Here is a 23551-nt window from a genome sequence, read left to right as displayed (position 1 = left end):
GCTCTGGTTTCCTTGGCTGAGGGAGAAGAGGATGATGAAGTACCCCTCATCATGCGGCGGTGAGTTGTTTTTCATATTCTTGCTGCATTGAATTTCTCTTCTTTATCTTGACTTTTAGTCTTGAACTTTTTGAAGTAATCGGAGGTCGGGTGTGAGTTCTTCCGAGGCTCCCGCGCCGACTTCTTCTGAAGCTCCGGTGTCGAGTTCTTTGGTTGCCTCTGTCCTGAGCTCTACCGCTCCTCTAGTGTAGAGTTCTTTCATGGTTCCAGCCCCGGCTTCTTCCATGGCTCCGTTGTCGGCTATCCCGCTTCCGTCGCCGGGTGGCGGGGATGTTTTCGCCGTCGTGGTTCCCCTGCGAGGCCTTCTTTTGGCTTCGCAAAGAAGAAAGTAGTCAGGTGAGTAAATCCTGGCTTTTATCTTTTTGGCTTCTTTCTTCCTTCTTCTGGTTCTTATCGGTGCTTCTTTTTATCACTTTTAGTGTTTCGTCTTCTCTCATTTCTCCATCAACTTCTTCTCTGCCTCCCACCGTGGTAACGAGTTCCGAGCCTCAGGACTCACAACATTCTATTGATGAAGTTGCTGCGGGGGCTTCGGAGCTACCTAGTGAAGTTGCGGATTTGGCCGCTCCGGAGGTGACTGTGGCTGTCGTGCCGGGTTCTTCTGAGGGTTTGGCTCCGGCTTCTCTAGAGGTTGCTTTGGTTGCTCCTTCTTTGCCCTAGCCGGCCTTTCCTTCCCCTTCTCTTGCTTCCAGTGGTCCCTCTTTTTCTGGTGGCGTGGTGCAACAGTTCGATGCCACTCATCGGTTATCGGAGCTGACCACAGCCTGGGGGAGCTTGTCGACCCTCGCGACTTCTTTTGGTGAAAAGCTCCAGGTAGGTTTTACTGCCACTATTTTTTACGTGCTTGTTCTTCTTCTGTCCTTATGCCTTGTTTCTTTTTGCCTCTTTTCGCTCAGTCTTTTTCTCGTGATTATTCTGGCTTCTTTTTCTCATCTGAAAATGAGAGAAAGCTGTCTTCTGAGGTGGACGCTCTGAAAGCCGATCTCGACCTTCTCCGGGCTGAGTTGGAGACAGAGCGTCAAATGCACCAAAAGGAGGAGAAGACCCTTTGTGCCCGGGTAGTGGAGACGGAGAAGCAGAGAGATGCTGCGGTGGAGTCTGCGAAGAATGAATGCAAAGGTGCTGCGGGTTCTGCCTGTTTCTTCTTGTATTTTGACTTCTTTTTCCGCTGGCTTATTCTTGGGTGTCTTGTCTAGTTCTCCGAGTTGAGAAGCAGAAGCTCTCGGAGAGTATCGATGAAATGAAGGCTCTTGTCCGCTCTAGTCATAATAAAGCTGAGGAGGTAATTACTCATGCTGAGGAAGAACTTGCCCTTGCTAAGCTGATTAGGCACGGAGCTGACAGAGATCTTGTGCAGGCTCAAAAAACTATTGAAGGCTTGTCCGGGAAGCTGGCGACGGCTACTGAAAATTGGAACATTTTGTGGAAATCTTTTCATTCAGTAGCTGATGTCCTCCGGACTCCAGCGGATGACGGGCAATCTTGGGCGCAGTTCATTCCCCGGATTCTGACTCGTTTCCAAGAGTTCACGAAGAAGTGTGCCCAAGTATGTACCAAGAATGTGCTAGCCCAGGTCCGGGTCCTTGCTCCAGAGGCGCCTCTGTCCAAGATAGCCGAGGAAGCTGAAAGCCAAGAATACCTTAATGCCGTTGAGAGGATGGAGCCTAAGGTCGAAGGTCTAGCCAGTAGGGTTGTAGACAGTCTAAATATTGACATTTCCCTTTCTAATGACAACGCCTGATTCGATTGAGCAATCCCCTTGTAATATTATACTCCTCTTTAAATGAAGATTCTTTATTTTTGTTGATGTATTCTTTGCCTGGGTGCGGTTGAAGTTACTTGACTTGCTGAGTACTTTGTCCTGTTTCTGTCTCTGCTCCACAAAACAACTCTGTGCGTTATTCTGACGAGACCCCTCGATTTGTCGAGTACTTTTCTTTTCTTCCTCTTTTGTGATCCGTCGAGTGCTTTGTCCATGCTATGACTTGTTAGATGTAAATCTTTGTGTTGATAACCTTTCATCCGCGCTATGTAAAAACGACTCAGCATAGAATGTTGCCTTGATGAACTTGGCGCTTGTGCTTTTCTGAGGAAAAAATATTCCTATCTGGATGTAGCCCCTGAGCCTCTTGCTTTTCGGAACGAAGAGCTGGAGGGTCTTTTGAAGTTCAGTTTTGGTCGACTAGTTTTAGCTTTTAGATACCTTCATCGGCGGGCTCAAGCGTCTTTTTAGCTATTTTGCTCTTGGCCGGGATGCCCAGGTATGTTTTCAGTCATTTTGCTTTTTGTTTTGGGTGTTAGCTTTTAGCTACCCTCATCGACGGGCTCAAGCGTCTTTTCAGCTATTTTGCTCTCGGCCGGGATGCTCAGGCATGTTTTCAGCCATTTTGCTTTTTGTTTCGGGTGTTAGCTTTTAGCTACCCTCATCGGCGGGCTCAAGCGTCTTTTCAGCTATTTTGCTCTTGGCCGGGATGCTCAGGCATGTTTTCAGCCATTTTGCTTTTTGTTTTGGGTGTTAGCTTTTAGCTACCCTCATCGGCGGGCTCAAGCGTCTTTTCAGCTATTTTGCTCTCGGCCGGGATGCTCAGGCATGTTTTCAGCCATTTTGCTTTTTGTTTCGGGTGTTAGCTTTTAGCTACCCTCATCGGCGGGCTCAAGCGTCTTTTCAGCTATTTTGCTCTCGGCCGGGATGCTCAGGCATGTTTTCAGCCATTTTGCTTTTTGTTTCGTGAAAACAACTCGTTGGAAGTCATGACAAGAAATGCTGTGGATGAATATCATCTTTATTGATCATGAGTATAAACTACTACATATATTGTTGAAGAGTATTGTTTTTCGTCGATTGTGAACGTTGGTCCCTTGTGGCTTGCATATCTGTTTTTTCTTGAGTTGTTTTTACGCGTAGAATCTTCTTAGCTGGCTGATGTGCCATGTATTGCTGACTTCTTTTCCATCTTCGGTTATTAACTTGTATGTGCCTGGTCCGGTGACTTTTGTGACAATGAACGGACCTTCCCATGGACTGAGTAGCTTATGTTGTCCGTCAGTCTTCTATATCCTTCTTAGTACTAAGTCTTTGACTTGTAGTGATCGAGGTTGGGTACTCTTGTTGTAATGCCATCTTAAACCTTATAGGTATCTGGCTGATTGGAGGGTTGCGTTTACTCTGACTTCTTTTGAGCTATCGAGTTCTAATCTTCTTGTGTGTTCTGCTTCTCCTTCATCATATTGTTCTATCTTTGGGGATGTCCAGATCAAGTCAGCGGGCAGTACGGCCTCTGACCCATAAACTAAGAAGAAGGGTGAGTAGCCTGTTGCTCTGCTTATTTGAGTTCGTAGCCCCCATACTACTTTTGGTAATTCTTCAATCCATTTGGACCCATAGTCCACTAATTCTTCGTATAACCTTGGTTTTAATCCAGCTAGTATGAGTCCATTAGCCCTTTCTACTTGTCCGTTGGCTTCTGGATGTGCAACAGACGCATAGTCTATACTGAAACCACAGTCTTGTGCCCAGCTCTTGAATTCTGTAGCTGCGAAGGGGGAGCCTAGATCTGTGATGATTCGATTGGGCATGCCGAAGCGGTGCATAATGTCTTGGATGAACTCGACTGCTTTGGTTGTGCTGTATTTCGCGAGTGGTTTGTATTCAATCCACTTGGTGAACTTGTCGATTGCTACAAAGATGTACTCGAAGCCGCCTTTTGCTTTTTTCAGGGGTCCTACTTGATCTAGCCCCCAGCAGGAAAAAAGGCCAAGCGGGTGGGATGCAGATAAGATTGTGAGCTAGTACGTGGGCTTGCCTTGCAAACATTTAGCAACCTTTGCATTTTCTGACAAGCTCTTCTACGTCTTTCAAAGCGGTTGGCTAGTAGAATCCGGTGCGAAATGCTTTGCCAACCAGTGTCCTTGAGGCGGCATGATTTCCACAGCAACCTGAGTGTATTTCATCTAGGATCTCTTTACCTTCTTCAAATGAGACACATTTTAGGAGTACTCCTGATGATGATGCTCTTCTGTAAAGTTTATCTCCTACTAGAACGTAGTTTTTGCTTCTGCGAACAACTTGGGTGGCTTCTGCCTTATCTGCTGGTAATTTGTTTTCTTTGATATAGTCGGTGAAAACTTGGGTCTATGAAGTGTTGATTACCAAGATCTGAACGCTTTTAGCCTGAATTTCATGTGTTGTTTCACCGGGTTGTTTGATAGAGGGAACTGATAGCTCTTCTATGAATACGCCAGGTGGAACCTTTGCTCTGTCTGATCTGAGCTTGGCAAGGACATCTGCTGCAATGTTGGAATCGCGTAGGACGTGTAAAATTTCTAATCCTTGGAAATATTTTTCAAGTTTCTGTATTTCAGCACAGTAAGCACCCATGTTTTCTTTGGTGCAATCCCAATCTTTGTTGACTTGGTTGATGACTACTGCTGAATCGCCGTATATGAGTAATCTTTTTATTCCGAGGGTAATTGCCACTCGTAGCCCGTGGATGAGGGCTTCATATTCTGCTTCGTTATTTGTAGCTTGCCATAATATCTGAAGGACGTACTTGAGTTGTTTTCCTTCTGGAGAAATGAGGAGAACGCCTGCATCGGCCCCGCCTAGTTTGAGTGATCCGTCAAAGTACATCTTCCAGTGGTCAAGGATTGTATCTGATAAAGGCTGTTGAATCTCTGTCCATTCGGCCACAAAATCGGTGAGGGCTTGAGATTTGATTGCTTTTCGTGGGGTGAAATTGATGTCAAGAGCTCTGATTTCAACTGCCCACTTGGATATGCGCCCCGTGGCATCTTTATTGTGTAGGATGTCTCCGAGTGGAAAATCTGTCACCACGGTAATCTTGTGGCTTTCGAAATAGTGGCGAAGCTTCCGTGAGGTGATGAGTAGAGCGTAGAGTAGTTTTTGTACATGCGGGTACCGGATTTTGGATTCTGACAGTACTTCGCTGATGTAGTATACGGGACGTTGCACTTTATACACGCGCCCTTGTTCTTCTCTTTCTATGACTATTGCCATGCTGATTACGATAGGAGTTGCCGCAATATATAGCATCATATCTTCATCTTTCTTTGGAGGTGTTAGGATAGGCGACGAGGTGAGGTATTCTTTAAGTTTTTTGAAAGCTTCATCGACCTCTATTGTCCACTCGAACTTGTCTGTCTTCTTTAGTAGTTTAAAGAAAGGTAACCCCTTTTCGTCGAGTCTTGATATGAAACGGTTGAGGGCCGCCATGCATCCTGTTAGTTTCTGCACATCTTTGACACTTCTAGGTGGGCCCATTTCTGTTATAGCTCGAATTTGCTTGGTGCTGGCTTCGATCCCGCGCTGACTGACCAAAAATCCGAGTAGTTGTCCTGAGGGAACTCCGAATACACATTTATTTGGGTTCAATTTCCATCTCCATCTCTTCAAGTTTTCGAAGGTTTGCTTTAAATCTTTAATTAGAGTGTCTGGGTTCTTTGTTTTCACCACCACATCGTCCACATATGCCTCCACATTTTCATCGATTTGATTCCCAAGGCAAGTCTGGATAGCTCTTTGGTACGTGACGCCAGCGTTCTTTAGTCCAAACGACATGGTCTTGTAGCAGTAGGCACCAAACGGGGTGATAAAAGATGTCTTGCTCTAGTCTTGTTCTTTTAGTGCGATCTGGTGATACCCTGAATAGCAATCGAGAAAAGATAATAGTGCAGATCCTGCTGTTGAGTCAACTATCTGGTCAATGCGTGGTAGCCCAAACGGATCTTTTGGGCAATGTTTGTTGAGATCTGTGTAATCGATGCACATGCGCCACTCGTCCGTGTTTTTCTTCTGCACAAGGACCGGGTTTGCTAGCCAGTCTGGATGAAGGATCTCACTGATGAATCCGGCTGCCATCAGTTTTGTTATTTCCTTTTTAATTGCTGCCTTTTTGTCGGGTGAGAATCATCATAGCCGTTGCTTTACAGGCTTGGAGCTTTCATTAACATCAATTCTGTGCTCAGCCAACTCCCTTGGGACTCCTGGCATGTCGGCCGGCTTCCAAGCGAAGATATCTTTGTTGTCCCGAAGAAAGTTGGTGAGCGCGAGTTCCTATTTTGCCGAGAGGTGAGCACTGATGGTTGCTGTCTTGGAGGTATCGCCTGTGCCTAAGTCGATTTGCTTGACGTCGGCTTCTTTTGGTGGTGCGATGATGCTGGGCTTTTTAGCCGGTATTTCTAATTCTTCTTGGCTTGTCTCTGCAGCGATTGCGGCTATTTCTTTTCTTCCATTGTCGGCTTGCGCTTTAGCTGCAATTTGGATTGCCTGAATGTCGCAGTCAAAAGCACGCTTCAAATCGCTTCGAAGAGAAAGGATACCGTTGGGTCCTGCCATCTTAAGTAGTAAGTACGGATAATGTGGTATTGCCATGAATTTGGCCAGTGCTGGACGTCCGAGGATTGCATGATATGACGAATCGAAGTTGGCGACCTCAAATTTGATAAACTCTGTTCGGTAGTTTGAAGGAGTTCCAAAGGTAACGGGTAAAGTAATTTGTCCGAGTGGCATGGCTACTTTGCCGGGTACTATTCCGTAAAAAGGTGTGCTTGTTGGCGTGATCATCCCGGCGAGTTGTAGTCCCATTTTCCTTAGAGTTTCTGAAAAGATGATGTTGAGTCCAGCTCCTCCATCGATTAGTACTTTGGTGACGGTCATACCAGCAATAGTCAGATCTAGAACCAGCGGATAATGGCCTGCGTTTCCCACGCTAGTCCATTGGTCTTCTCTGGTAAATTGGATAGGATACTGTGACCAATTAAGGTATCTTGGTGTAGCCAGTTCTGCTGTCATAATGGTCCGCAGTGCTAGTTTTTCTTGGTGTTTGCTTCTGCAATCCGGAGCCCCTGAGAAGATCACTGCTACCGTTCCCCTAGGTTTTTGGAATCCTTTGTCCTCGTGGTTGTCTTCTTCTCTTTTCTGATTGTCCTCTTTGGTGTTTTCCTTACTATCTTTTCTTGTGTATCGATCATTGAAAGTGTAGCAATTTCCGATGGTGTGCCTCCCACTAGGGTGCAATGGGCAACGTATGTTTTCAATGTCATCATATCTTCTGGGTTTGGAAAACTTCTTTGATTTGTCGGCCATTGCCACAATATTGTCTGGTCTACGTTTTCTTTCTTGATGTCTGCTATTTCGGTGATTTTGCTTGTCCAAGTTGTCCTGGTTGCTTCTATCCGGGAACCTCTCTTGTGTTTTTTCTTCTACAGTAATCATCTTTTCTACTATTCGTCTGAATTCTTCATTGTTTCTCAGATTTTCTTTGCAGAAGTCTTGAAATTGCCACCTAGCCATGATTCCGTGAGAGAAAGCTTCAATTACTTCTCATTCGGTTATGTCATGCACTTGAGCTCGTAGTTCGCCGAATCATCGATAGTAATTTCTGAGACTTTCACCTCCCTTTTGCTTGAGTCCTTTTAGTTCTGCATGAGTGATTGGGTGTGTAATGATTCCTGCGAAATTCTCACAAAAAGCTCTTTGCAAATCCTCCCAATTTCTGATAGATCCTGGGTTCAGTTTGTCGAACCATTGGAGGGGCATGGCCTCTAGTGCCATGGGAAAGAAAAGGTTTTGATATCGTTGTCTCCTCCGGCTAGTTCAATTGATTGTGAATATATTCTGAGCCATTGCCTTGGTTCAGTTTTGCCATCATACTTGGAGTGGTTAGACGGTTTGAATTTGTGAGGTAATCGTACCAATGCAAGCCTGTTCGCGAAACAGGGGAACCTGTCGTGTGCCTTGGCTTCTTTGAATTTAGATTCGGCGCCTTCTTATGGCCAACTGTCGTTCTGATGGGAATAATCTTGCGAGGTTGTCTAGGTAGGTACCCTACTCCTAGTCTTCTTTGGTTGTTCAAATCGGTGGCCCTGATTATGTTCCTTCCTACTTCCTCCGTCATGGCTTCCACCTGGCCCAAGTCTTTCGAAAGCGGATTTCCTTTGATTTTGATCTTCTTGCATGTGGGTTGTTGATCTGGCGGGTAGTCTTGATCGAGCTCTCTCTTCATGCGTTCTCAGGATCGTCGATCGGAGCAAGTCCTGGAGTTGTTCATACTTCTCACCAGGATGTGAAGTTGCTCCGAGCTCTTCTAATGCTTCTCGAATCTTATCGTAAGGCGTATTTGCCGTGCGTCTTCCTTCGGCTTCTCGTTGCGATTTTCTTTTGTTGTACTCAGCCAATTCTGACTCATATTTGATCCAAGCTTCCTTGCGCTGCCTAGCATGGTGTTGGCGCCCTTGCTTCAACTTGTTTTTTCTTTCTCTAGCTTGTTTCTGACTTTCGGTTTCTCCATCGTAGCCCTAGGCAAAGGGTGATATGTTGGATTCTGATTCATCTGATGATCTGACATCGGGTGCTTCTGAGGGATTTAATGGTGACCGCGAACGTCGAACCATGAGCACTTCTCGTGCATGAGTCGTTCTGTTATTGGCGTTAGTTTTCATGATGTCAGAGTCGCTGATAACTTTAGTAGATGCCTCGATATCGTAGATCGAGTCTCCTTCTTGGTAAGGTAGAATAGCTGTTGTTGTTGTGCCGACTAGTTGGGTTCCGCTACCCTCAGGAACGGAACCTGGCCAGTGGATGATACAGTCTTGCGATGTTATCGTTAGCACGAGACCCTCCTGAGCTCCTGTCAGTGGTATCCCGAAACTTGGATTGAAAGATCTTTCAAACTGTCCCTGATAGGATTTTGCCATGTTGTCGAGCCCAAATGGAAAAGAACTCGACTTCTTAAAAGAACTCTGAGGGTAATCCGAGTTGTTTTGGGTTGTGCTCTGGAATCTTGCCAAAAAAGAACTCAGTTTCTTGAAAGCACTCGGATAAAACTTCACCTTGGAGCTTGAATTCGAATCAGATACAAGTGGTCGTGAAATCTGATTTGAATTGGATACTATGAGCTGCGCGAATCTTCTGGTGAGCTGATCCGTTGCAGTTGTTGAAATAGGAAATTCTTTATGTTGATCTAGATCTTTGAGGAGATGGCCCTGAAGCTTGCCATTGTTGTCTGCCTCGTAGATCCATGAGCCAAAGATAAAAGTTGATCCCCTCGGGAAGATTATGTTGTCGAGGTCCATCGAGCTCTCGGATGCAAAGTCACCGAAAGCCCCTACCTGGCACGCTAGTTGTCGATGTTTCAGCTGTCGATAGCCTGCCACGGGGGTACCCAGGGCAGTATGTTCGGGCTTCGGCGTATGCCGAACTTGATGGTTAACGCAAGAGACAGTCGATTTATCCTGGTTCAGGCCCTCGATCGTAGATCGAGTAATAACCTTACGTCCAGTCGGCGTTAGCCTTTGCGTTGGATTGATTGTGATGTGTTGTGTTATGTTCTTTTTCTCTCAGGAGCCCTGCCCTCCTTTATATAGTCAGGAGGCCAGAGTCCTGGTCGGTTTACAATGAGATTTCCTAGTAGGATTACTTAATAGTTCTACTACTAAGATTACGTGGGAAGAATCTTAGTCGGACTAGACCTTCTCTCTCCCTTGTGGGGTATCCTGTGGGTCTCATGTCGACAGTTACCATCACAATTCTAAAAAAAATGGTATATAGATGTTTATGGATGGATCAAATGCCATCACTGAACTAGGCATCACAGTAGGTATGTCATTGCTCAATTGAAAAAATGAGATAATTACATGTCATCACCCATCCAAGGAAATATAGGTTGCTTCAGACCAAAAAGATGTTTTTTTTGGTAAAGCTCACACAAGACCATGATCTTGCAAGATCTTCAAATTTTTTGAAGCCGCTAACCTGCAACACAGAGTTATAAATATGAGTGTGCAGCATTGATAAAAAACACAAACAAGTAATCATTTTCAAAGAGTTTCCATTACAAATTGAATAAGACTGACTAGACTGCTACATATGTAAACCAAACCATATCGAGAATAGCAATCAGTGTACCATTGAACTAGTGTCAAAAACTAGAAATGATGAATGTTACCAGTTACATGGAGACTAAATACAAAGTTAACCTAAAAATGAGTGTGCAAGGTTAATGGCATAAATTAACAAATACATCTATGCATGACCATCATTTAGCAGCTAGTGTGGTTTCTAACACTCATATCATGGAAGTGAAAGCCAAGATTAGAAGTCCAAAAGGCATTTCCATAGGAGTATGTCCAAACTAAAAAAGATAGTTCAGAGAAGGATCATATAATCTGGTGGGATACATAAGTATGTTTCAACATCCAAGAATTGAGCCATGCCATAGATTGTTTCAACATCCGCAACAAAAATCAAGTCAAAATTGAGCTATATATTGTAAGGTTGTTCATGTGCCCATGCTAAAAACCATAATATCAGAGCCCATGTTGGTCCAAACAAAGGAGACAATAATTGCTAGTGTAGCCTTCTTTGTACTCCACAAATAGTCATGTTTATAGTTCCTCTATTAGTTTTAGTGATTGATAAAATCATGACAAGGAAATGCAGTATTGGCAGCAAAAGCTATCAAGGTACCTTCATCATCACAAATTAAAGTTGCAGCAATACTGCTATCAGTCTGCTTCCAATCTAACTCTGCCTATGTTGTCTCAACATAGCAGGTCCCAAGCCCTGGTAAAGGAGGAGGGTTGTGTTAGGCGTGGCGAGCCAATGTTAAATCTAGCCATTCTAATGGAGATGAAACCCGAAAGAAAATCATTGGGGCATAACCCTCTTAGCGACATGCCATATCGGAACCCAGGTATGGTGTTAAATGAGCAAGGGCTGGGTCATCACCCCCGTGATGTGCCGTGTCGTGATCTGGGCACAGTGTCAAGTGAGCAAGGATCGGGTCGTCACATCCTTAGTGGCACGCTACATCGGCGCTCGGGTGTAGTGAAAAATGAGCAAGGGTCTTCACATCTGAGTCGATGGGTGCGAAGGGTAAGGAAGCTAGTCGAACCAACTAGGATCCACGACTAGGGTGCGAAGGGCCGCTTACAGGTAAGTTAAGAGAATTAGTTGATACCGCGACTAGGAGGCGTGTAAATATATTATGCGTTCAAGAGACTAAATGGAAGGGTCAGAAGGCGAAGGAGGTGGATAATACAGGTTTCAAGCTTTGGTACACTGGGACAGTTGCGAATAGAAATGGAGTAGGAGTTTTGATTGATGAGAGCCTCATGAATAGTGTGGTGGGAGTGAGAAGGCAAGGAGATAGGATTATCTTAGTCAAGCTTGTCATTGGTGATATGGTCTTTAACGTAATTAGTGCGTATGCCCCCAAGTAGGCCTCGATGAGAGTGCTAAGAGACAGTTCTAGGAAGACTTAGATGGCCTGATTAGAGCTGTACCTAGTAGTGAGAAGCTTTTTATAGGAGGAGATCTTAATGGGCATGTAGGTACTACAAGCGCAGGTTTCGAGGTAGTTCATGGAGGTTTTGGGTATGGTAGTAGGAATCAGGAGGGGGAGGAAGTTCTGGACTTTGCGGTAGCTTTTGACCTGATTATAGCCAACACTTTCTTTAGGAAGAGAGAATCTCATCTAGTGACCTTCAGTAGCGGACAACACTCTAGCCAGATTGACTTTGTCCTCACAAGAAGAAAGGACAAACGAGCATGCTTGGGTTGCAAGGTGATACCAGGGGAGTGTGTTGTTTCTCAACATAAGCTTTTGGTGGCAGACTTTCATTTTCAGGTGCGTGCCCGTGGGGATAAACAAGCTAAGATTGAAAGAACAAAGTGGTGGAAACTGAAAGGGGAGACATCAGAGGTATTTAGGGAAAGGGTTATCAAAGAGGGATCTTGGAAGGAAGAAGAGGACATAAACAACATGTGGGAGAAGATGGCAATTAACATTCGGAAGGTGGCCTCAGAGGTGTGTGGAGTAACCAAAGGAAGTGGAGGCGAGGCTAAAGATACTTGGTGGTGGAACGAGGAAGTCCAAAGGGCTATTAAGGAGAAGAAAGAGTGCTATAGATGCTTGTACCATGATAGGCATGTGGACAACATAGAGAAGTACAAAGTGGCAAAGAAGACTGCAAAGCGAGCTGTAAGTGTGGCAAAGGGTAGAGTGTACGAAGATCTTTACCAACGTTTGAGTATGAAGGAAGGAGAGAAGGACATTTATAGGATGGCTAGGGTTCGTGAGAGAAAGACAAGGGACTTCAACCAAGTTAAGTGCATTAAGGATGAAAGGGAGCATCTCTTGGTGAAGGAGGATGAGATCCGACATCGATGGCAAGAGTATTTTGACAAATTGTTCAATGGTGAGAATACAGACACAACCTTTTAGTTGGATGACCCTTTTGATGACACCAATAGGCGCTTTATGCGGAGAATCCAAGAATCTGAAGTTAGAGAGGCGTTGAAAAGGATGAAAGGAGGTAAGGCGATAGGACTGGATGGTATCCCAATCAAGGTGTGGAGATGCCTCGGGGACATAGCTATAGTATGGCTAACCAAGCTGTTCAACCATATTTTTCGATCGAACAAGATGCCTGATGAGTGGAGGAGAAGTATATTGGTACCGATCTACAAGAATAAAGGGGATATTCAAAGTTGTACTAATTACTAGGGAATTAAGTTGATGAGCCATACTATGAAGCTGTGGGAGAGAGTTATCGAGCATCGCTTGAGAGCAATAATGCGGGTCTCTATGAACCAATTTGGTTTCATGCCCGGAAGGTCAACCATGGAAGCCATTTTCTTAATAAGACAAGTTATGGAGCGGTATAGGGAGAAGAAGAAAGACCTACACATGGTTTTTATTGACTTGGAGAAGGCTTATGATAAAATACCAAGGAATGTTATGTGGTGGGCTTTAGACAAATATAAAGTCCCAACGAAGTACGTCGGGCTCATTAAGGACATGTACAACAATGTTGTGACTAGAGTTCGAACAAGTGATGGAGACACGGATGACTTCCCGATTAGGATAGGACTACATCAAGGGTTAGCTTTGAGCCCTTATTTGTTTGCCTTAGTGATGGATGAGGTCATAAGGGACATACAAGGGGACATCCCTTGGTGTATGCTTTTCACGGACAATGTAGTGCTAGTTGATGAAAGCTGGACAGGACTGAACCAAAAACTGGAGTTATGGTGGGAGACTTTGGAGTCAAAAGGTTTTAGACTCGATAGAACTAAAACTGAGTATATGAGATATGACTTCGGTATTACTACTCGAGAGGAGGAAGATATTAGTTTGGAAGGTCAAGTAGTGCCTAGGAAGGATACCTTATGATATTTAGGATCAATGCTACAGAGAGACGGGGATATTGATGAAGATGTTAGCCATAGAATCAAAGCAGGGTGGATGAAGTGGCGGCAAGCATCTGGTGTCCTATGTGACAAAAGGGTACCACAGAAGCTAAAAGGCAAGTTTTATAGGACGGCGATTAGACCTGCTATGTTGTATGGTGCAGAATGTTGGCCTACGAAAAGACGACATGTTCAACAGATAAGTGTCGCGGAAATGCGTATGTTGCGTTAGATTTGCGGTCATACAAGAAGGGATCGAGTTCGGAACGATGATATACGTGATAGATTAGGGGTAGCACCAATTGAAGAAAAGCTTGTCCAACAACGGTTGAGATGGTTTGGACATGTCCAACGGAGACCTCCAGATGCACCGGTGCATAGTAGAATCCTAAGCCAGGATAGTAACGTGAAGAGAGGCAGAGGAAGACCGAAGTTGACTTGGGTAGAGGCAATAAAAGGAGACTTGAAAGGATGGAATATACCCAAAGACTTAGCATTAGATAGGAGTGCTTGGAAGATAGCTATTCACGTGCCTGAACCTTGATTGCTTCTGCTGGGTTTCTACTCTAGCCTACCCCAACTTGTTTGTGACTTAAAGGCTTTGTTGTTGTTGTTGTTGTTGTCTGCTTCCAATCTAGCCTGATTCATCTCAACCTTTTCCTCTCTAGCTCTTTCCCTTTCTTTCTGATACACGGCATGCATCTCTATAATCAATCAAGTGTTACTTCCATTGTTCCATCTCCTGACATGATACATACATAAATCTAGTGTTACCAAGCTTGCTAGACTGCAATATACATACCAGAAAGTAAGGACATTGCTATCTATCTTTTCTTCGAGAACTCAAATACACATAGAGACTCTCTGAAAGTGCATGTGTTCTGAACCTTATATACACATAAAAACTCTATGAACTGTACCTGCATACCGTTCCAAGAATGTAGGCATCACTACATATATGCATGTTATATACCACATGTTCTAAAGAGTGTGTACCAGATAGCTAGTGTTTTGTTCTCTCATATCATATATTTTTTATATAACAAGCAAATAATTTCTCGCAAAAGAAATAGTCATCATACATATATGCATGCATGTTCTTGTTTGATCCAAGCAGCAGTTTTTGAATGAGCATGTAAAATTTTCCAGACCTGTAATTTACACCGGTTTTGAGCTCAAAACTAGGCTTCCAAACAGGCATGTAGTTGAAAAGTTTTTAAATTAAAACTGTTTAGGGTTCTAAAATATTGTTGTAATTGCACATATTTTAAAATTTAAAATTTAAAATTATCAAACGATCTCGGATGTTGATATGGTCTATACAAAAGTTATAGTTCTTAATAGAATCTACAACTTTGTAGTTGAAAAGTTTTTAATTTGAAGATGTTTAGAGTTACAAATGTGTGTTCGAAGGTTATAGATTTTAAAATTTAAAATTTAGAATTCCTAAACGATCTCAAATGTTCACGTTGTTAATACCAAAGTTCTTGTGGCCGAGCTGATCTACATGTTTGATATTGATAGTTTTTTTATTTAAAGTCATCTAGAGTGTCAAATATGTGTTTGAAAGTCAAATGTTTTGAGACTCAATTTTTTGAATTTTTCAAACTATCTCTGATGGAGATACATCCTATACCAAAGTTGTAGTACTTGACAAGATTTAAACTTTGTTGTTAAATTTTTTTCATTTGAGTTCATTTAGTAGCCAAAATATCCAATATAAGATTTGGAAATATTGATATAAAAATATAGCATATTATATATAGACATGAATGAGTGTGTGGTGCAGTGGTAGAGACATGGTAGTGTTGAGTGGCAGGTCGTGTGTTTGATTTTCCAAAGTCGCAAGTTTTTTGGGGTTTTCTAGATAACATTAACGGAGGCGGGCATGTTAAGACGTCCACCTCCATTAATGCTATATTAACGGAGGCCTTTGATTGGAGGCGGTTGCAATGCCCGTCTCCATTAAAATTTATATACTAGTGCTAGGGCCTAACATGGTGATCTTTTTTTTAAGTAATTGACATGGTGATATTTACTACTGCCATGTTCGGAACCTTCTACTTGACCATTACCTTTGAAGATCATTCTGTAACTTTGGCAATTGATGGAAGGGAAGGGTGGAATTATGGGATTGAGAACAAGCATGGACATTTTGAGTATTATCATCAAGCCCATAATTGTCCATACTTAGCAAATGGAAGAAACCGGTCCATGCTTAGAGGCTACCTCCCAGACTACAATAGTGAAAAAGGATTGTGTCCCACCAGTAATCATGATGATGTCTAGATGGGAATCCCTGCAGCCAGAAGAGCATGCAAAACTCTCTCAACCTACAAGGATGAGCTGCCTGTTCCACCTGAAGTCCGGAAGGCTTGTGCCACGCTCATCACCTATGGCATTGAAGCTATGAAATCTAATAAAGTCCTTGATTGGACCTGTGATACTTTAGAAGACGAAGAAGAAGAGTTGACTTTGAATATGATGCATCCTTCTGCATCTCCCAAAATTAAGAGGTGGAGCTCATAGGGGCGGTCCAAATTGCATTACTATCTCGTAAGAAAGTTTAACCGTGAAGAAGATATCTTCCCAATAATTCCAACTTTAACAGGAATCGAAACAACCAAAGGTGTTTTAGATTTAGTCTATGTACTCCCATAAAACCAATTGTTTGGTCTAAGGTCATCTAAGGCTAAGACTGGTCAACCTTCGCACTTGATGAAAATGCTGACATGGCAGGGGAAATACCACACTTTCTTAGTGCACAGTTCACGCGCCCATGGCCAAGGAATCCTAAGGTGAGTGTGGTACATGTTGGTATTTGTTAACGCAAATAGAGAAATCCACAAGCGCATGGATACCATTGTAGCTTTCACCCAGGAGTATTCTAGGGTATCGTATTTATCCTCAGGGAAGCAATGGTTAAAAACCTTGATAGTTGACCATCATGTATCCACTAACTAGTATACCGATTAGACTAAAGTGGGGTAAGTGGTAAAATAGGAGTTTTGTATAAGTGACACACATAGGAGAACTCCATGATAAGATAAAAGAGCAGACATGCTAAGATGGGAGGACAGCGGGAGAGCTCAAGGTTCCTATGCACTTCACTATTACTATGGTTCTATTGTAGTTCAAACCAGAGGGATTAGTTAAGCAGAGGTCAGACATAGCGATCACACCAAGATACTTTGGAGCAGCAGTTCCTTTTCGATCCTCGAAAAGACTGGGAAGGGTGATCGGGGTCAGGCTACCAAAAGCTCTATGAAAACACCAACCCGAACGTGGTGGGGCTTGGTCGGAGTTGTTACCTCCGGGGCTAGCACAACTATCCATGGGGTTGAGCGCAAACTCAAGTAATATATAGTCTAGACACCACGTCTACACTATCGATTACTACTCTAGCCACATATGACAACTAGAGCACTTGGTCGAGCAGAGATCCCATGTCAAGGTGTAAATCACTATACTAACCATGCTTTAGCTAACCAACTAAGGCAAGAAATAGATAACCATGAAGGACAATTTAGTATTTAGAGAAGATAAATATAAAGTTCTTGATCCTTATGAAGAACTGATACAAGATTATACTGGAACTCTGGGGGCTCTTCCGAAACTTAAGCTTCTCTCCCTAACTCCCTAACTAATCCTATACTACTTTTACATCTTGGCAAAGAGAGTGAGGATTGCCCTTGTGGTGTGTGTGAATGGAGAGCTTCTCCCCTCTATTTATAGCAATAGAGAAGGCCATAGAGAAGGTCGGTTTGGAGGAATATTCCTCGCATGTCCGCATACAACCGCCTTGGGGAGTTCACCAAGAAGCGCCATGTGGAAGGAGGAGGGAAGCCGATGCGCTGAGGGTGCGCCCGCACCCTGGCTGTGCCTCCCCCCAACTGTCCTTTGCATGTCAATTGCTTGCTAGTCCTAGGCCGTGTCTATGTGGGTTTGAGGCCCGGGATCCTCAGGTAAGTAGGCATTCCTTCATTTGCTTGTTTTGGATCTGTGTTATGCTTTCTCCTATTGCATATTTTGGGTATGTTTTCTATGGTTTTTAGAAATATCTTTCTACAAATGATAAATCATCAAAATTAAACTTGTGGAATATTTTAGTTATAAATTCTAATTCTGAGTTTGGCGTTCATTTGAGTGGATTTTATTTGAAAGTTGGTGGTTAAATTTAGCTATTAAGGACCGCCAGAACATTTTTTTAGAGTTCAAGGGCATACGTCCCTAGCCTTTCAATTAAAATCAAAAGGCCAAGAGTTATTACAGTTCAGGGGTTCAAGCCACAAAATGTGTCCACCAGGACTTAGAACACTGAATAAGAGAAAACATACTAGATATCCATAAAATAAGAGTATGTTTATATCACATCTAAGTGATTTACACGTCTCTTTCATACGATTTTTATAGAACATCACTTGTATATCATGTGAACATCACATAAAACATCAAAGAACATCACATGTATATTATATAAACATTATATGTACTATTTTTGGTACTTGGCATTTTTGGTTGCTTTACATGCCTCCCAAACGCGATTTTATAAAACATCACTTGTATACCATATGAACATCATAAAAACATCATAGAACATCACATGTATAATATATGTAAATCTGTCAGATTTCATAGAACATCACTTATATACTATGTGAACATCAAATGTGTATTGTGCGAATATAAAAAAATCGAGTGACAGCAGCCCAAAAATCACCTGAGTGACATATAGCTTTACTCTAAAAGAAACAGCTGGATCAAGAACTAGCCAAAGCATCAGGATCAAGTCTTCAGGCCAAGTTGAGCGAGATGTTCAAAGAACTCCACCATGGAAGCTTCAGTTCAGCCATCAGGTCTTCATGCTCCTTGTTACTCTAGGTCACTCCTTCATTTTCACCTCTATGAAACTTCAGGTGGTGTTTAGGCGCCCAAATGGAAGCCACGAAATCTTGCCCGCTTCTGCCTTTATCTTGTTGATATATTCTACCAATAGATCCTTCTTGTCGGGAGGGCAAAGAATTGTCCAATTCAGTAACAGCCTAGAAATACTGAAAAGGAGCATTTCCATGCTTCTCCAACCAATTTTCTGAAAACAAATGTGTGTTCCATATTTAATATTTAACTAGCATTAGCCAAAATGAAAATATTACAAGAGGACATTGGCATCCCAGAATTCATCATGTCATAGTTGCGTGTATTAGAGAAGGAGCCTATACCTGCACAAGAGCAGGCTCCAAGAGTTATTAACTGTGCTGTCAGAATTTGTAAGTTGCCCTGTTTGCCCAGCGCTGAATATTCTGTATAATCTGGTTGAAGTGTTCAATCAGATGAATTAGTTAGCTATAATAGTTTTGGTTATGTTTATTCTATTTGGAACTTGTTTTGAATTGCTGCATACTAAGCTATTTAGCTGTTATTTCTATTCTAAATATAGCTTGCAGTCCTTAGGTCTCCTGATACAATGATCGATGCTCCCTCCATTCTTCGATTCAGGTCCAGAAGCAGAATTTTGGTTCAGGGGAACTTCCAAATGCAAGGACCTTGTCTCCAGGTGCTGGTGCAGCGTTGAGGATACAGAAGCGGAATCTTGGTTCAGTGGATATTCCAAATGCAAGGACCTTCTCTTCAGGTGCTTGCGCAGCGTTGAGGATACTGAAGTCCTTTGTGAAGTGAACATTTTCTAGCCCTGCCATCACCTATCTGGTGAGTGTGTCAAATATTCAAACTTGTCTTGTTTTGCTTGATTCCCTGTATTTAATGTACCAGTGAGTTTCACTAGTAACCTTCCCTTAGAGCAAGGTCCTTGGCTATAAGACAAGTTATAAAAGCTAAGCTACACAATAGTTAGTCTTTTATTTGTCTACAAACTTTTTATATTGTTATATATTTCTATTTTCTTTCATATTCCTTCTCACATACATTCATATCGGGACCCACTACTACCTATGCTTTTGTGCCCAGCTTGGTGCTTGCATAAGAGCAAGTTCTCTTCTCTCTCCTTCATTCTCTCTTCCACGTCAGCAAAAATATTAATTAGCTTAGCTATAAGCCAATTATTGTACTTGCACTTAGGCCTCCTCCAATGGTATGGGCTAGTACCTAGCTCTAAGCACTCTTAGAGACAACCCTTCCAATGATCTAGCTCTTAGCACATAGCTCATAATATGAATGACCCCACACGTCATGTCTGCACAATCTTGGAGTGTGTGCATGAGACTATCTCTTGATCAAGAGATAGCTCTTCTCTCTCCTATTAAAAATATAAGAAAATATTCTTTGAGCTAGTTACAAATTTGTCTTAAATGCTTGGCATCTACATTGCACTTATTGTTGCACAAAATCTCGGTGATAGGACCATGTAGGACATAGCTTTGAAATGAGATTCTCCAATTTGGTCCTTTTTTTAGCAACATGCATGGTTGGACTGTGTCTCATTTGTTTTGTCGTTTTTAATCTGAAATTTGTGTAGGGCGAGAAGAATTCAACCACGTTGTCGAGGCTCCACACCTGCTAATGAGTGCTTCCTGGTTCCTGTGAATACCTGAATACATGGAAGGAGTAGTATGAACTGTGATGGGTAGCCAACGCGTCGAGCGTGATTTTCTTTGAGCAGGGATTAGTATGAACTGTGATGGGTAGCCAAAAATACATGGAAGGAGTAGTAGCTCGTGGCATGTTATTGAGCTCACACCTGCTGTCATTGGTATGTTTTTTTTGATACATTGCCACCTTGGTCTGATGTCATGAAAACTATGCGAGATAGATGTCGTCACTCACAAGGCACTAGGTGTTGTGGCTCAAACGACCAAGTGGCTTTTCATGAAAAAATTTTACCCACCTCATATTATAACCCTAGGATTTACTTTGTCTTTAGATCTAATGGTGCACAATCCAAATAACGGTGGGCCCATTAAAGTCGCGTAAGTCGTAGAAGGACGGGCGACGTCTCCCTCGCAAAAAAAAAATTCACCCATCCGCCACAGGAGAATTTTTATTTTTTAATACTTTTTAATCGCACCTAAACAAATTTTGCGGATATGACCCTTTTGATCACACCGGTGCTGCTGGCGCGACCAAATAACGCTGTCGCGCCACATGTATTGGCGCGACAACACCTGCCGCGTTACACAACGTTTCCGACCTCAAACTTTGAAAATCATAACTCTTCGATACGACGTCGGATGAAGATGATTTTTATATGAAAATTGTAAATCTCGACGAGATCTAGAACTTTCTAATTTTGAGTTTTTTTATTTGAGAATATTAAGATGCTCAAGAAAATTATATAAAATTTCAGCTGCATAATAATCGCATACTATCGCTTGTCGCATTAGAAAAAATAGTATCATTTTTGTATGGGTCAAATGAAGATACTTTTTATATCAAAGTTGTAGCTCTCAATGAGATCTACAGCTTTATAGTTTTGAGATTTTACATTTGAGGCCGTTAAGATGCTCGAGAAAAAAATATAAAATTTTAGCCCGGGTATACTGCTGAAATTTTATATATTTTTTTGAGCATCTTAACATCCTTAAATGGAAAAAAAACTCAAGACTAGAAAGTTGTAGATCTTGTCAAGATCTATAATTTTTATATAAAAATCATCTTCATCCGACGTCGTATTGAAAAGTTATGATTTTTCTAAGTTTAAGCCTAGTCACAACAAACGAAGTGGCGCGACAAGATTTTTCATGTCCGAGACGTTGTCTAACGTAGCAGGTATTGTCGCGTCAATTTATGTGGCGCGACAGCGTTATTTGGTCGCGCCTGCGGCATTGGCGTGACTAAAAGGGTCGTATCAGTAAAAAAATTTAGGTGTGATTATTATTAAAATATTAAATAAAAAGGAATTAAAAATATAAAAAATTCCTCCGCCACATACCTGCCCACGCCGCCACGCCTACCCACCCACCGGTAGTTTCCACCGTGGTGCGCCGCCTGGTCCCTACCACCCGTGGTTCGCGTGGCGTGGCATCCTCGCCCGCGTCTGCCCCGTCGTCTCCCCGCGGGGGCCGTGCCTCCTGGGACGGGTGAGACGAGTCACGTGCTTGCTATGACCCCGCTCTGCTGGATTATATCTCACGCTTTCCCTACATTAAACATTAGTGCTCGATTGTTGTGAGACATAGATTCATATCATATTGAAATATGCCGGTTTACAATTATGATGTTATATCACATAATGACATAATAATGGAGTAATTGTTGGATAAAGCATAAAACCTCCTCCTAACGAGATGGAATACACCTTCTGATTTTCAAACGAAGAGAGTGGCTCCTTCGGAGGAGCCCTGCCAAACGTTTTTCTAGTAAAAAGCAGAGAAGCTGTGCCAAACACCTCCTTAATACATGTTTTTTTTTTAAATATTGCATCTTAGTGTCTGTTTCTCTTGGGTTGAATGGGAAGACTTACGCCTGTTCAAGACGTCAGCTGATGGTATTTGGGTTGCAATTGAGTGATTGGGGGAAGCTGATTGGCCAGAAGCATTGTTTGTCAACCAATGGGAAACAATGACCCTAGCACACCCTCCAAGGCTTCAAAGGCATCAGGCCATTTTCAATGGAGGTTTCATAAGGGTTTCATGGACATTAAATATGTTGATATGACATTGTATTGGTGAAGAAAGATGATGAAAGTTTTATGGGAGCTGAGATAGTTTCATGGGGATGAAACTCTTCTGCACTGTTTCTAAAATATAAGTGCGTTGGTAACTGGGCCATTAAACACCCACTGAGATTGGCCTCAGAACAAGTACTTCAAACAGTGATAACACACTTTTACATTCTTAAATGGCATTGTTAGTGTTTAACTGCGCTCCTATTATTTTCCTAAAGAGATCATGGTCATTTTTTCCCCTAGTGCAATAACCTTAGGGTACTTAATTACTGGTTATAATGACGTTTTTTTTGGAATACTCATATGATTTTGCTGTGCCCAAATTTGGAAACATGTCGAATAAGTATGACATGATATGAATTGATGCTTTTATGGACTAGTAATCTTTTTCTAATATAATGGACCAATTAAAATTATACTAGATCTCCCAAGAAAAACGTCCCCGCTGAAAGCCTCCAACCATCGTGTACCCAAAAAAATACACACAGAAATTCGTCATCATTAAAATTAAGGGCTAATAAAATATCTAAACCCAATCCGATGGCTGACGTTCGACGTTTGATGCGAGGCCTCAAACGCCGCCGCACCCCACACGCCCTCCGAAGTCCGAACCACACACGCGCGGCTTCAAACACGCGACAACCGGCGTCCACCACAAACCCACCCGCGATCGAACCCGCGTACCACCGAAAAAAAAACAAAGAAAACGAAAAAAATAGGACACGCGCCCACGCAAAAACCCTACGTCGACGGCTCCACACTTCTGAAGACAGCCTCGACCACGCTGTCGCCACAGCATTGCCTGGCCGGGCGGAGCCACCGGAGCCGGAGGTGGGGAAGCGAGATAGGGTCGGGATCAGGATCGGGATCGGAGACGGCGGCGGCGGCTCCACACGCAGGAGTGCCCACGCCTAGGATTTGGGCAAAGGGCACGGCGGATGCAGAGTCCTCCCTCACTTCCACGTCCTCACGAAGCGGGACGACCGTGACTCCTCCGCCTCCCACTACCGCGACTCCAAGGATCCACCGACCATTCGTGTCCCCGAGGGAATACTACGAGTTCTACAACCGCAACGACATCAACCGCATCCTGGGGCCCAAGGCCTCCTGCATCTCCTTCAAAGACTCTGTCTGTCGCTGCTTCGGCTACATGGTCACCAAGAAGTACATCTACACCATTGAGTACGACTGCTTCGTGAGTGCCCTTTGCTCCGCTCCGCTCCTTTGTGATGATCCGATAGTAGTTTCCATCTGTTGCGGATAGTCTTGCCGTAATTAGGCGTGAATTGGTGGGGATTGGGCCCCGATCTGGTTATATAGGTGACAGAGAAAATAAGCTGGGTTAATTTGTTTGTTTTCTTGGGTGGAGATGAATTGAGTTGTGAAATTTGGGATATAATGCAATGCATCCTGGATTGAAATTTTAGGATGTAAAGTTTTGACATCTTTGTGTAAACCCATCGTGTTAATTATGGTCGTAGTGCTGTGATCTGGGTAGGTAGAATACAAATTTCACGAGTTTCAGGTGATTGATTGATCTAATGAGTTGGGTATTGTCTCCTTAATGGGTTACTGATATTTGGTCAAATGGATCATTTTGAGCTTCCAGCATTTTAACTTAATTTCTTGATGAGTCACGGATAATTGGTAATTGGAGGT

The 23551-nt window shown here is 42.9% G+C and overlaps 1 pseudogene; it reads left to right on the top strand.

Annotated features, from left to right (window-relative positions):
* LOC136464943 (uncharacterized) overlaps nucleotides 1-19873 on the top strand; it is a 49456-nt pseudogene extending 29583 nt beyond the window's left edge.
* Nucleotides 19874-23551: the final 3678 nt, after the last annotated feature.

This window comes from Miscanthus floridulus, chromosome 7 (assembly GCF_019320115.1).
Source record: "Miscanthus floridulus cultivar M001 chromosome 7, ASM1932011v1, whole genome shotgun sequence".
Classification (NCBI taxonomy): domain Eukaryota; kingdom Viridiplantae; phylum Streptophyta; class Magnoliopsida; order Poales; family Poaceae; genus Miscanthus; species Miscanthus floridulus.
The sequence above is the reverse complement of the archived record's forward strand: the minus strand, read 5'-3'. Positions and strand labels throughout refer to the sequence as shown.